This window comes from Dendropsophus ebraccatus, chromosome 13 (assembly GCF_027789765.1).
Source record: "Dendropsophus ebraccatus isolate aDenEbr1 chromosome 13, aDenEbr1.pat, whole genome shotgun sequence".
In the NCBI taxonomy this organism is placed as follows: domain Eukaryota; kingdom Metazoa; phylum Chordata; class Amphibia; order Anura; family Hylidae; genus Dendropsophus; species Dendropsophus ebraccatus.
In genome coordinates this window covers 59,217,643-59,233,127 of record NC_091466.1, presented here as the reverse complement: position 1 = coordinate 59,233,127, position 15,485 = coordinate 59,217,643, and positions in this window count along the sequence as shown.

Genomic DNA, 15,485 nt, shown 5'->3' with positions numbered 1-15,485 from the left:
GCTATCTGCAGCCAGGCCCTCACCCTCAATGGTGGGCCGCCGCGATCACACGGCCGCCCGCCTTTAACCCCTAAACGCTGCAATTGCACCGTGACCGCAGCGTTTAAGTATAAGTGACTGGAGCATCTCCTGACTGCCGGGGGTCTTCTCCTTAGGTCCGTGCAGTCCTCTGTTCGGTCTTCTGATTCAGCCTGCCTGTGGCTCTATCAGAAGATTGCAGATAACACTGATCCCTGCAATGCTATGGCATAGCAGTGATCAGTGTTACTGATCCAATGTATGTCAGTGATAGTTCCCTAAGGGGACTATAAAAGTGTAAAATAAATAAATAATAAATAATAATTATAAATAATAATGTTTTACAAAATCCCACAAAGCCCCTCCCCCAATAAAAGTGTAAATCACCCCCCCCCTTCTCATTTTATACATAAAACACATAAAAAGTAATAAAGTTAATTAAAATATTATATAGAATAGCGTGCGTAATCGTCCGATCTATTAAAATAAAACAATACTATTCCCGCACGGTGAACGGCGTGAACAAAAAGCGCAGAGATTGCTTTTTTTTAATGACATTTTATGTATAAAAAAATTAATAAAAAGCGATCAATACATTTGATCTAGAAAAAATTTTTACTAATAAAAACTAGAGATCATGACGCAAAAAATGACACCTCATACGATCCCGTAGATGAAAATATAAATGCGCTATAGGAGTTACAATATGGCGATTTTAAATATACATATTTGCAAAAAAAAGTTTTACTGCTAATAAAAATAGTAAAACGTTAGGAAACCTAGTAAACCTGCATATCACTGTTTTCAGACGGACCTATAGAATAAAGAAAAAATGCCAGTTTTACTGTTAAGTGCATTACGTAAACATGGAACCCCCCCCAAAATTTGCAGAATCGCAATTTTTGACCCAAATTCACCCCATAAATGATATTTTGGGGGTTCCATCATTCATTTTATGGCAGATTAAAAGATGCTCCTGAAAAAAACAAGCCCTCACATGGCCCTGTAGGTGGAAAAATAAAAGTTATGGGTCAAATAAATAAGTTATGAGGAGGAAAAAACAAAAACGCAAAAGTGACAATTGGCTCAGTCCTTAAGGGGTTAATAGAAGTAAATTACAAATTTCTGGCACTTTAGTGAATTAGTGAACAACTCCTGTAGTAGACAGGGAGGTGTCTGTAGACTAATATAATGGCCAGAAGGAGACAGAGGAGAAAGAGGTCTTTGTGTAATAGGGCCTTAAAGGGGTTATCCAGTACTACAAAAACATGGCCACTTTTGCCCCACTCTTGTCTCCAGGTCAGATGTGGTTTGCAATTAAGCTCCATTTACTTTAATAGAACTGAGTTTCAAACCCCACCCAATCTAGAGACAAGAGTGGGGCAAAAGTGGCCATGTTTTTGTAGTGCTGGATAACCCCTTTAAAGGGAACCTGTCACCCCCCGTGCCGGGGTGACAGGCTCCCGACCCCCGTTAGAGCCCCCTATACTCACCTAACCCCACGGACTGCCTCCCCCCCGATCCCCCCCCAGCCGCCGCTCCGATCCCCCCCCCAGCCGCCGCTCCGATCGCCCCCCGGCCGCCGCTCCGATCGCCACCCTTGCCGCTCCGATCGCCACCTCCGGCTGCCACTCCGATCGCCCCCCCGCCGACGCTCCGATCGCCCCCCCCCCGCCGCCGATCCGATCGCCCCCCACCGCCGCGGCCTAGAGCATACATTACCTGCTCCGCGCAGCAGGTCTTCCGACATCCCCGGCTCCCATCTTCAGCGCACTGATTGGCTGAAGAGATTAGCTGGGAATTTCAAACAGCTCCTCTTCAGCCAATCAGTGCTCCTCTTCAGCACTGATTGGCTGAAGGGGAGCCGTTTGAAATTCCCGGCTCCCCTCTTCAGCCAATCAGTGCTACCGTGCATTGATTGGCTGAAGAGGGGAGCCGGGAGTTTCAAACGGCTCCCCTTCAGCCAATCAGTGCTGCCTTGCATTGATTGGCTGAAGAGATTAGCCGGGAATTTCAAACGCTCCCCTTCAGCCAATCAGTGCTGAAGAGGAGCACTGATTGGCTGAAGAGGAGCCGTTTGAAATTCCCGGCTCATCTCTTCAGCCAATCAGTGCGCCGAAAAGGGGAGCCGGGGATCTCGAAGACCTGCTGCGCGGAGCAGGTAACGTATGCTCTTGGCCACGGCAGTGGGGGTGATCGGAACGGGGGAGCGATCGGAGCGGCGGCGATCAGAGCGGGGGTGGCAATCGGGGCGGCGGGGGTGTCGATTAGAGCGGCGGCGGGGGTGGCGATCGAGCCTGCACAGGGGTCTGCGGATGAGCAGGGGGCCAGGCTGCGAGCGGGGGGACGGGAGACGGGCGGCCGGACTATCGCGCGCCGACTGTTTACACGGAACAATCGGCGAACGACGATTTATGAACATGTTAAAAGATCAAAATGAACGATTTTTCGATCGTTCGCCGCTTTTACACGTATGATTATCGTTCGAATTCGATCGGAATCGCGAAAATTCGCCCGATAATCGTTTTGTGTAAAAGTAGCATTATGGTGCGTTTACACAGGCAGATTTATCTGACAGATCTTTGAAGCCAAAACCAGGAACAGACCATAAACAGGAACAGGTCATAAAAGAAACACTGAGATTTCTCCTCTTTTCAAATCCATTCCTGGCTTTGGCTTCCAAAATCTGACAGATAAATCTGCCTGTGTAAACGCACTATTATGCAATCCTGTCTTCTTGAAGCATCCAGTGTTACAAAAGTTGCAAAAATTAAGAAATCTCAGCTTACTGTGTTTTCTTCTAAAATATATTCTCTTCTAAAGAAAGGGACTAGTAATACTTCATAGAAAGCTCTTAAGGTCCCCATACACTTTATATTTTCATCAGCTGTAACTGCTGCTTGCGGTGGGTTCGCCCGTCAATGTTAGGTGTATGGAGCTCTTCCAAACGAGCATGGACAGATGATGTCGGTGGAGATGGGGGTCGGATATGATGGAAATTTACGGCCCCTTTGTTCTGGGTGGGATAAGCCGCAGATAGAGCTCTCTGCCTGTGGCTTACCCCTCCCTATTGGTCACTGAGCATTGGTCATAGATAACACAGGATCCACCATTCACAATAGTTGACAGTTATAGCTCCTCTCCTCCCTACTCTCTATATAATGACCTCAGCACAGATCTAAGGGCATGCTGCAAACACTCTCCCGTAGAAGTCATTGAACATCTCCAGATCATAGGTTTCTACGGTCCATGCGGCTACTGTAAAATAGAAATAAATAATAGAGTAGAAAAAATAAGTCATTAATAGTAAGTAAAAACAATCTATTTTTTGAATAGCTTCCTTTTTACCAATGCCATAAATTGTTAAAGCGACTGGCCCAAACTCCTTTCCTGTGTCCCTATGACGACACTTTCTGTTCTCTTTTTGTATGGATATTAGACATACACACAAAGAGCTGTATGCACTCAGTCCTCCTGATGGAGGATTGAGTGCATGATGTGCATGATGGGATATGTAGTTTTGCAACAACTGGAGGGCGGCACATCTCCCATCCCTGCACAATATGTGCAAATAGAGTGAACAGGAACAGAGAATAGAAAGTGTTGTCATAGGGACGCAGGAATAGAGCGGCTTCAGGCCTGTAATCTCAAGATCCGCCAACACTAATAGGAAACAAGTTATTATAATGTTTTCAATATTTCATTTACAGTAGAGATGAGTGATCTTATCAGCAAACACTGCACTCAACTCCTGGTGACTGGGGGAGATGGATGCAGCCCTAGGGCTGCCTGGAAAATGTAGATACAGCCATAGTTTTGTTTACAAAACGTCTTTTTAAGGCAATAAACTGCCTTTTTATTTTTATGACAGACGTTATTCATGATCATTATTTACATCTGTCATTATAACGGACGTTATTGTGTCTAAAAAAGACATAGGGGGAGATTTATCAAACATGCTGTAAAGTGAAACTGGCTCAGTTGCCCCTAGCAACCAATCAGATTCCACCTTTCATTTTCCAAAGAACCTGTAAGGAATGAAAAGTGGAATCTGATTGGTTGCTAGGGGCAACTGGGACAGTTTCACTTTACACCATGTTTGATAAATCTCCCCCATTGTGTAAACATAGGCTTACAGTCATAGTCTCACACAACTAAAGTTCAGTGGTAATCACGGCCATTGTTGGCGATTTTCAACAACGGCCATGACCATGAATACTACTGAATTTACAATGTGCTGCAGCTGAGGGAATCCCGGGCAGATTGCATACACATAGTATACAATCCAGCCATAATCGCTAGCGGTGCCACCAAAAAACTGACATGTCAGTTTTCTACGGCCGCTATTCATTAAATAGCGGCCGCAGAGAACCTGTCAGTTCACACAATGGAGTGTGCGGCTGTGTGCAGTGGCAAATTGGGATGTGGGCGCACACTGAGGTGCCCGCATCCCAATTTATCAGAAGTCAAAATTATCCGACTGGTACTGCAGACGGAGTCGTACACCAGGTGAACATGTGGCCATAGGCTGTAAGTTCGCTCATCTCTAGTCCTAGGTATTGCTGCTTATAGCATAATATATATATATACTGTATAGATAGATAGATAGATAGATAGATAGATAGATAGATAGATAGATAGATTTTTTTTTACATAATTTTATATTATACTAAGGTTTAAAATAAACTAAAGGGAACCAAATGCAAGTTTTCTTTGTATTTTTTGTTAGGCACCATAATAAGTATGCCCCTCATTACATTTTGCCTTTTATATGTTGTACAATATTATTTTTATATCTATGTGTCTGACTCTTGTAGTATCCATCCTCAATCACTAGAGGGCAGTGGTGCAGTGAAAAAAAGGCTGGGTGATCATATATGAAATTATAAGGTTAGGATTAGAGGTGTATTTATTTACTTGTATGGCGGTTTTGGACTGTCTCCTTCCTTGTGAGCGGCCTTTCAGGTCATGTCAGTATGGGACAGGTTTTACCATTGTTATGCATACAGTTTTGTACTTGTCTCCTCCACCAACTTCATAAGATCTTTTGCTAATATTTTGGAGGTGATTTGTATTGTTAATCTCTAGGAGACAGAACACATCTATTCCTGAAGGAAATCATCTGTTTTTTATTGGAAGGAGGCGCTCCCCTGTTATTTATTGGAAAATTGTTTGTGTCAAAAATTGTAAAATGTAGAATGGAGAAATCTGAGTTTAAATGGTTTTAAAGGGAATCTGTCACTAGGTTTATGCTGCTGTAAATGAGGGCAGCATAAACTTAAATAAGGGCAGCCGGGTGGGTTGGAGGTGACAGAGTCCCTTTAAAGTGATACTATTGTCTCCCTCGCTTCATTTAATTTGTGGACAGTAGTGTCACCTAGGCGGGGTTTCACGGCAGTTGGGTCCCCTCTCCTATATGGACAGTGTCACCTAGGCGGGGCTTCACAGCAATGGGATTCCCTCTCCTACATGGACAGTGTCACCTAGCCGGGGCTTCACAGCAGTTGGGCCCCATCTTTTATAAGGACAGTGTCATCTAGGCGGGGCTTCAAGGCAGTTGGGTCCCCTCTCCTATATGGACAGTGTCACCTAGGCGGGGCTTCATGGCAGCTGGGCACCCTCTCCTATATGGACAGTGTCACCTAGGCAAAGCTTCACGGCAGTTGGGCCCCATCTCTTATATGGATAGTGTCACCTAGGCGGGGCTTCAAGGCAGTTGGGCCCCCTCTCCTGGCTGGGGGGAGGGCCCATCTGCCATGAAGCCCTGCCTAGGTGACACTGTCCACCGATGAAATTAAAAGATTTTAGAGCAAAAAGAAGACACAGACAAGTATATCAAATGTGCAGCATCTAATCTTATGGATGGTAGATTAGGGATGGTGATAATGTAGCCCTCCTGGGAATGTACATACACCTGCTGGATATCTCAAGCCCACTTGTACTAACCAGTTGTTACACTACAAGTCCCAGCCAGCCTATAGGCTCTATTCCAATTCAAGTGGCGTTCTGTTGGGGCCTAGTAGCTGTATATACAATATATAAGAACACTTAAATCGCCAAGTTGGTCGGATTTGCTTTCTTAAAGTGTAAATTGGCCGAAGCGGGAGGAGATTATGTGATTGTGATTGTCATAAAGCTATAAGCTCCGGGCCCCACAAGGTCCTATGACTATGAGCCTCAAAATCTGTGCAATCTGAAAGAAGAAAAAACAAACTGCATCTCAAATAAAAGAAGTGAAGAGCAATGAGAGCGGCTCATTGTGTGCAGATAAAGACTGTGTTGCCATGGTAAGTTTGTCAAAGTGCTCCCATGTAATTGAATCTCTGTGCGTATCATTCACGCATTTAACTAAATGAGCCAGCGACCTGTGAGTCATGTGGAGTGTGCAAAGGATGGCAATGCCGGAGAAACACCTACTCCCGACAGTGATAAGTGGGCAAGTGAACACTACTAAGTGGCTATGTGTATTATGGGAACTCCAACGCCTTTCCGGATTGTGGGCGACAATAATACAAAAGCCGGAGAGCCGGGATCTGGAGTTCTTACAAGTAGCTGTCACTAGTCTAGCATTTAACCCATTCAACAATAAGAGAAAATGAACAGAGGAAAGCAGTGACGTAACTATTATATAACTTTCCTGGAACCTTTCGGAGATTTTGTGACACTGAGTTTATACTTTCTGTCTATTGCCAGTCCTGTGATTGTATTCAGGTAGCCATTACAGGATCGCATACAGCATACAGGTTCATACATCAACATGTATATAAGGCGCCATTCACACTACGGAATCAGACTTGGGTCCAAATCTTGCCATCACTCTTGTTTAAAGTGACTCTGTACCCACAATCTGCCCACCCCAAACCGCTTGTACCGTCAGATAGCTGCTTTAAATCCAAGATCTGTCCTGGGGTCCGTTCGGCAGGTGATACAGTTATTGTCCTTTGTCAAACTGTGTCAAACTGGCGGGGCCTAGAGTGTCTGTGCATTAAGCTGGCACAACCTCTCTGCCTCCTCCCCGCCCTCTTCATCATTAGGACTGCTCCAGCCAGGTATTCTCCTATTCCTCACTTGTCTGAACACTGCACAGTTGCCTTAGAGATCCAGCCTATGCGCAGTGTTCTTATAGCTGATTAATAGGAGAAAATCTGCCTGGAGCATTCCTAATGATGAAGAGGGCGGGTAGGAGGGACAAAGAGGTGGTGCCAGCCTAATGCACAGACACTCTAGGCCCGTGCTTCTCAAACTGTGAGGCGGGCCTCACCAGTGAGGTGCCCCCTAGTTGTTGGTGAGGCCCAGCTGAGGAGCCAATTTTCACAGAGTAACTATGATCTGCACAGTCCTTTTGCTGTTTGCAAAAATCTCCATTTTAGCCATTTTATTAATTTATTTTGTACTTGCTTATTAGCACATAGAGCTTGGGAGATGGTTGAAAGCTAGCCCTAGCATTATTCTCAGCTTTTAAATGGACTTTCACCACAGATGGTGAGGCCCGCCACCCTCTTGGTCAGTCTGGTGAGGCCCTGCACCCTCTTGGTCAGTCTGGTGAGGCCCAGGCATTGCCTTGGTCTGTTAGGTGAGGCTCCAGTAGAAAAAGTTTAAGAAGCACTGCTCTAGGCCACGCCAGTTTGACACAGGGCTGCAAGCTTAAAAATAGTTTTTCAGAACAATAACTGCAGGACAGATCTTGGATTAAAAGAAGCTATCCAAAGGTACAAGCGGTTTGGGGTGGGCACATTGTGGGTATAGAGCCACTTTAAAGAATTCTTTGAGGGGAGAGGCGCGGGGAGCAGTTCAAAGAGATTAAAGGCAGGATTTGGTGCTGAGCCTGGGCCGGGGGGTGTTCCTCACGGAATCTCTGCGCCAATTCCATAGTGTGAACGGGGCCCTATGCAGGAAAGTATCAAGTACTATTGATACTCGGCATTACATTGTGGACAGGTCAAGGCACCTGGAGCATAAGCTATCTTGCCATGTCTTTAGTCAGGGGGACCATAAATTTCAATAGTTGGTATCGCTAACTTTATCTCTTCCAAGCTCCCTATATACATGAACATTAAGCCAAACGTTCATGTTTTCTGTATGGGGAGAGGAAGTGGCTCTGGTTCCAGCTTATCCCTTTGAGGACAAAAGGGTCGGGTGTAAAGATGAGCGAACCTCTGAACCCGAGCGTGCAGCATTTGATTACCAGTGACTGAAGAGGTTGGATGCAGCCCTAAGGCCATAGCCATAGGCCATATCCATGTTTTGTAGGACTCTTCATGGCTGCATCCAACTTTTTCAGCCACCAGTAATCAAATGCTGCACGCTTGGGTTAGGCTGATTCCAAGTGTGCTTAAGGTTTGTTCATCTCTAGTTGGATGGCAAAAAAAATCAGCATCCTCAATACTAAGGTGTATGAAGGCCTTCCAACTCTCCCCCGATAGATGACGTCTGCAAAGACCTAAAAGAGCCGTCCAAATTTGCCAAGAGCATATGGGCACCATTACCATTAACATAGTGTTCTTCTTTGAATTACGGCAGTGTGCATTAGAGGATGACGCCCTTGTGTTGCTGAGCTTCCTGACCACAGCATTGTCATGTGTCTTTATTTAGCAAAGTCAAGAAGAATAACATTCTGAACCAGAAAGAGGAAAAATTAATTGACTTTAGTGGAACTTTATAGGTAGAATTTTATAAGGACTGGTTGCTAGAGGTTCCCATTGTACCAATAGATCACTTGGGTATATTAAAGGGGTATTCCACCCAAAAGCTAAAAAATTAATTGCTCCTGCCGTTCCTGTGTTACACGTTTTTCTAAAAGCCGATCTGTATCCAAAAAGGTGCCGGCAAGGAAACTACTTTTCCCAGCATGCATTGCACCTCAGAGCCAACTGCCAAGTATCCGTCTCAACTTGTAGAATCTTCCTTTGACTGGCCCAATCTGCTTCTGCTTTACACTGTAAACAAAATATCTATATGTCCATCAATTAATCCATCCATCTACATAGATAGATTAAAAAGAGAGGGAGATGAAAAAACTGCGTCTCCTTTTCCCTATACTGCTCAGAAGGCTCACACTGTTCTTTTGTTTCCCTGCCCATTGGCCAGGTGCTCACTGATTGGTAACCTGGCAACAGAAGAGACAGAGATCATGTGACTTTGGTCTCAGAAGGGAGGGGGAGGACTCAGTGCACCAGGAAGCAAGGATTTTCTGCAGGGTGTGAGTCAGGATGTGGCTCATCTCTACTGCTGACCCTTCTCTGCCACTGACCACCAGGGAATATATTTGGCTTTGGCTCCTGAGTTCTGCATGCTTTCAGTGCAGTTTAGTTATCAGCCTTTCTGGGTAGTAAAATGTGAGCGTGAGTTTTTGCTTTTCATTTTCAGATTATGTAAGACTGAACCTTTGCAATTCAGTGTCTGGAACCTTCAGAAACTCCTTTGTTTCTCTCGAGTGTAGATGAAAGCTTTGTGGCAATGCGAGGAACATGCTGTTCAGACAAAAGCGCCAAAGAATCCCTAATACAATGCCGTACGCAGCTCTATGAGATCAGGAAATATTCATAGGCTTACATTACCTATGTAAAACTTTCTTTCTAGTTGGTTCAACATTGTTGTCTGCCATGTTGGCCTGTAATGCTGTCACGCTTTGCCTTACACTTGTTACATTGTACTTGTTTTTAGTTTTTTGCTTAGTTCTTTGGTGGTTCAGAGAATGGCAAAAAAAATTGAGAAAATACTTTCCTATCCCACCTGTCAGGCCCTATTCACACTTCCAGTAAAGTTGTCTGTAATTGCAAATCCATAATCACGGTTCAACTTAGAGCACATTGATTTATATTGGGCTATTCACACGGTCCGTGTTAATTTTGATCCGTTAATCTGTTCCGTAAACAAAAAAAAAAGGACATGTCCTAGTGCGGATTGTGATTGCGGTACAGATTACCAATAGAAGTCTATGGGATCCGTGTTTTTCACGGATGTCACATCTGTGACATACGTAGAAAACACAGATCAAATCTATGCAAACTAGCACTAATCATATTTTCAAAACAGATATGGAAAACGGATGCAAATACGGATGATTTTCCACGGATCAGGGAGAAAAACTAGTTCAGAAAAATCACTGAACGCGTGAATGAGGCCTCAGGATCTTACCTGACCTCACTCCTGCGGTGGGTATGCGGCTTGCTGACGCCACGGGTATGCGGCCAATTTGCAGCCGCAGGGTGTATCAGGGAGTCCGGCCCCAGTCACGCTGGGGCCACCTATCCTATGCTTCAGCACATGTCTATGGAGGGATAATTACAGTTATACAGTTATAGTGTTGGCTTGCCTGACATCACCAGCGTTTTCCAGGGTTCCATATCTTGTGTTTCCTAGCCTTTGCTTGGTGTTCCCTGACCTCGGCTTTGTCTCCTTATTTTCAATAGAGATGAGCGAATCTACGCTAGTAATGAATACTTGCCATTTAGGCTGCTCCGGATGTCTGGAAAAGCTGGATCCAGTCCAGGCAGAAGTTTCTAAGGACTCCAGAGCGGAGTTCAAAAGGAGCAGCCTGAATGCCAACAGCTTTGTTACTACTATAGATTTGCTTTTCTCTAATTTTGTACCTTGCTCCTGACAGTGTTTGACCTCAGCTTGTTATACAGTATTCTCTTTGGCTCTGATTCTGTACTTGGTTTTGACCCCTGGCATGTCTTCTTATTTCTCTATTGTCTTTTGACGTTATTGTTCTGTTACTGACCCAAATTCTTTCCACTTCATGGCCTCAGCACGCTAGCAGCATGGGGACTGTCGCCCAGTTGGGGTCTGCCACTTAGGGCAGGGGACAGTGGGCTGGGTTCCAGTTAGGGCTCACTGTCTTCCCTGGGTGGGACACCACCCTTCCAAAGTGTAACATCAAAGTAGTAAATTGGACAAAACTAATAATAAAGGAGGCTACTGAAATGTCTGTAGTCCTTACCTATTCCATCCAATCCATATCTAGAAACTGGCTGAATCAGTTGTCAGCCATAGGATGGGTGGTTGAAACCAACGAACCAAAAGACACCTCTTGGCTGCTAGAAGAATCATGTGAATTATCCAAGAAAATGGCCTATGTATTATATATAGTGGAACAAAGCAAAAGCAGGTTCTGAAGCCAATCGTCTGCTATGTTAAAGGGGTTGTCCAGCGTGGGGCTATTTTTTCATATGGCCGGGGAGGAGGTGGCTGAAAGAAAAGACGTCCACTCACCTCCCCGGTTCCAGCGGCGGATCCCGCATCGCGTCACTCCGGTGCCCGGCCGCTTCCGGGTGTCTGACACGGCCCCGAGACGTGACGTCTCAGGTCTGCTCAGCCACTCAGTGAAGGAGGCGGGATCCCGCCTCCTTCACTGAGTGGCTGAGCGGACCTGAGACGTCACGTCTCGGGCCCGCGTCAGACACCCGGAAGCGGACGGGAACCGGGCACCGGAGCGACGCGATGCGGGACCCGCCGCTGGAACCGGGGAGGTGAGTGGACGTCTTTTCTTTCAGCCACCTCCTCCCCGGCCATATGAAAAAATAGCCCCCACGCTGGACAACCCCTTTAATACATCTATCCAATAGGATTGGTTAAATGGACAAGCCCAGATACCATTTGGGGCAGGCTAGTAGCCCGGGTGCGACCTTAGGGTGAATAGTGATATTAAAGCTACAAATAGCATTGTGAATACCCCTGCATTTCTGATTACATCTTTATGGAGAATTCACCAACCTGTCAAGATCCTTCCAATGAGATCAATTTCTTGAATATATATATATATATATATATATATATATATATATATATATATATAGGCTTTGTTAATCTTAGGAATCTTGTCGAAATCTAACGTAGAGATGGGAAAGGTTTTCTTTGGTGAGGAGCATATCATATAGTCTAAGGCCCCTATTACACGAGGCGATTATCTGGCCAATCAGGCAGATATAGCCCTGTGTAAAATTCAGCAGGTATAAAAATCACTGTCTGCGCAGGCTGACAGGCTGATGAAAAAGTTTAGAAAATAATACAGTTATACTTACCTCTCCAGGCTTCCCTGGTGTCCTCCTGCCTGTTCCCTGCTCACTGCAGCCACCACTGATACTTCCTAACCCGGCACTGTCCCTTCTCAGCCAGTGATTGGCTAAATGGCCTGTCACGGCAGAAATGGCTTCAGAAGTGTAAGGGACAGCTGCAGTGAGACAGAAAAAGACAGGAGAACACTTGAGGAGCCTGGAGAAGTAAGTATAACTTTATTATTTTCTATATATGCCGGAATACCAGCAATGGCTGCATGGACATGGCTAATGATGCACGATCATCGAACAATGGAATAGGCTCGGTAAGCGAGCACTGATCTAGAAGATCAGTGCTCACTTACATAGCAAATTGGGCCATGTAATATGGCCCTAAAAGTCCCTCTATACAGTCTTTGGACAGATCTCACAACCTCTATTCCAAAAAACAGATTAATTGTTGGAATTGAAGAAACTGACCAGTGCCCAACCCGATCAGTGCCTATCCCGTACATAGTAAAACATTTTCCATAGGTACATACTGTATAGTAAAGTATGAACATCTTTTATAGAGGGCGCACTAATGTTGGAGTCACACCTGCAATTTCTTAAGGCCCTATTACACGAGACGATTATCGGCCGCATTCGTCCATTATGGCCGATAATCGTCTTGCATAATAGAAGGCAACAATCAGCTGACATGAAAGATGTTACTATCACATAAGCAGGTCATTGTTTTAGATAATCCACAAGTCAGATTGATTATGGGCTTTTATATTAGCTCTTATATTCTCGCTCGTACCTTGAATAAGAAAAAGGAAATCAGCAATTTTCATTGGGACGTAGATTTACCCTGAGACCATTGTAACAATCCACTTTACACGTAATTGTAGCCTATGTGTTTAGAATGTGCTTTCCGTAGACTGGAACATGATTATTAAGTCCTGCAGAGGGCAGACAAGTATAAACCAGCGGGAGACGATTGTTTCTTCACAAGGTGCTGAGTAGTTCACACTGAGCATTGCATAAGTCTCTGCATGTCAGATGTTCAGGTTATTTTCATGTAACAGACTGGTTTATACTGAGACCTGCCTGCCATACAATGTCTCATCGTCATAACTAAATGTAATTTTCCCCTTCTGGCATTGTGGTTTGTTGCTAGGATCACAGGTTTTTGTTATGCACTTGGCAGTACACTATATACTACAGTCAGTTCTTTATGTGCACTGTGTTGGACCAGAGTATTTGGGAAAGGGATCTGGAAAAGGAAATCTTACAGCTACAGTGTATAGGATGGATGTATAGATAGATAGATAATTATTACACAGGGATAGATAGATAGATAGATAGATAGATAGATAGATAGATAGGGGATGGATGGATGGATGGATAGATAGATAGATAGATAGATAGATAGATAGATAGATAGATAGATAGATAGGAGATAGATAGATAGATAATAGATAGATAGATAGATAGGAGATAGATAGATAGATAGATAGGAGATAGATAGATAGATAATAGATAGATAGATAGATAGGAGATAGATAGATAGATAGATAGATAGATAGATAGATAGATAGATAGATAGATAGATAGGGAGATAGAGAGAGAGAGAGAGAGAGATAGATAGCAGATAGATAGATAGATAGATAGATAGATAGATAGATAGATAGATAGATAGATAGGAGATAGATAGATAGATAGATAGATAGATAGATAGATAGATAGGGAGAGAGAGAGAGAGAGATAGATAGATAACAGATAGATAGATAGATAGATAGATAGATAGATAGATAGATAGATAGATAGGGAGATAGAGAGAGAGAGAGAGAGATAGATAGATAACAGATAGATAGATAGATAACAGATAGATAGGAGATAGATAGATAGATAGATAGGGAGATAGAGAGAGAGAGCGAGAGAGAGAGAGAGAGAGAGAGAGAGATAGATAGATAGATAACAGATAGATAGGAGATAGATAGATAGATAGATAGATAGGGAGATAGAGAGAGAGAGAGAGAGAGAGAGAGAGAGAGAGATAGATAACAGATAGATAGATAGATAGATAGATAGATAGATAGATAGATAGGGAGATAGAGAGAGAGAGAGAGAGAGAGAGATAGATAGATAACAGATAGATAGATAGATAGATAGATAGATAGATAGATAGATAGATAGATAGATAGATAGATTCTGTTAGGATGCTGCTGGGGGATTGAGGCAGTCATGTAAGAAATAGGAATTTTAAAACATCAGACAATAGCGTTACTAGTGATTCCCTATTATACGCACCCAAATAAATCCACATGAGATGTTCAGTGATAGGTGAGTGATCTGACAAGGTTATGCATTTGTATTCTGTCCATAACTGACCTAACCAGAAAGTCCCAGAGATTTGAAATTTACTTCTAATAAAATAAATCTCAAGTCTTCCAATACTTATCAGCTGCTGCCTGTCCTGCAGGAAGTGGTGTATTCTTTCCAGTCTGACACAATTCTCTCTGCTGGCACCTCTGTCCATGTCAGGAACTGTCCAGAGCAGAAGAGATTTTCTATGTGGATTTTGCTCCTGCTCTGGACAGTTCCTGACACAGACAGAGTTGGCAGCATAGAGCACTGTGTCAGACTGGAAAGAATACACCACTTCCTGCAGGTCAAACAGCAGCTGGAAGACTTTTTACATAGAAGGAAATTACAAATCTATATAACTTTTTGACACCAGTTGATTTAAAAGAAAGACATTACCCCTTTAAGGATGCCATATTACCTATTCATACCCCTTGGATCTTATGGAGCTGAAATAGTACATTAATCCTAATGATATAAAAGATTCTTTTGTTCTTACATCCAAGGTCATTCTATCTAACAGCTATTAACAGACATGTATAATTGATCATTGGGATGGAGCCCAGGCTGTTCACAGTTTCTGTATTAAAATAAATGTATTTCTTTGATTGTTCTAATCAATGATAGTCGCTTTGCTATGCAAAATTATTTCCATATTATCGCCGCTCAGCGTCTATTTTACACCACTATAATGAAAACTCCCCAGTCACTAATGAAGTGGTGCTCGGCAGACAGCTATTTACAGCTCCAAAGTGTTATTTATAGGGAATCATCTATTGATTGGGTGGAGAAGAGGAAAAACAATTTAGTTGTATCAGCAGCCGGAGAGCGAGGCTTTCATTAGACGTGGAAAGTGAGCGTCACTCTCTTATTATCAGCAAGGACAGCTGTACTAATGAATGAGAAGCTTGTTTGAAGAATTAATCTCATCCAAATGTCACTCTGACTCCTGGCGTACAATTAAAAAAAAAAATCAGGGAAATGTGGATTACGTGCTATATTTCTGGGTATACTCTGCCCATATAGTCACACAATGCACATCGGGGAAGAACATGGAACTGCACGTGACAACTGTGTCATTTGCCCTTATAAAAAAGAACAAAACAACCAGGCTTGGTC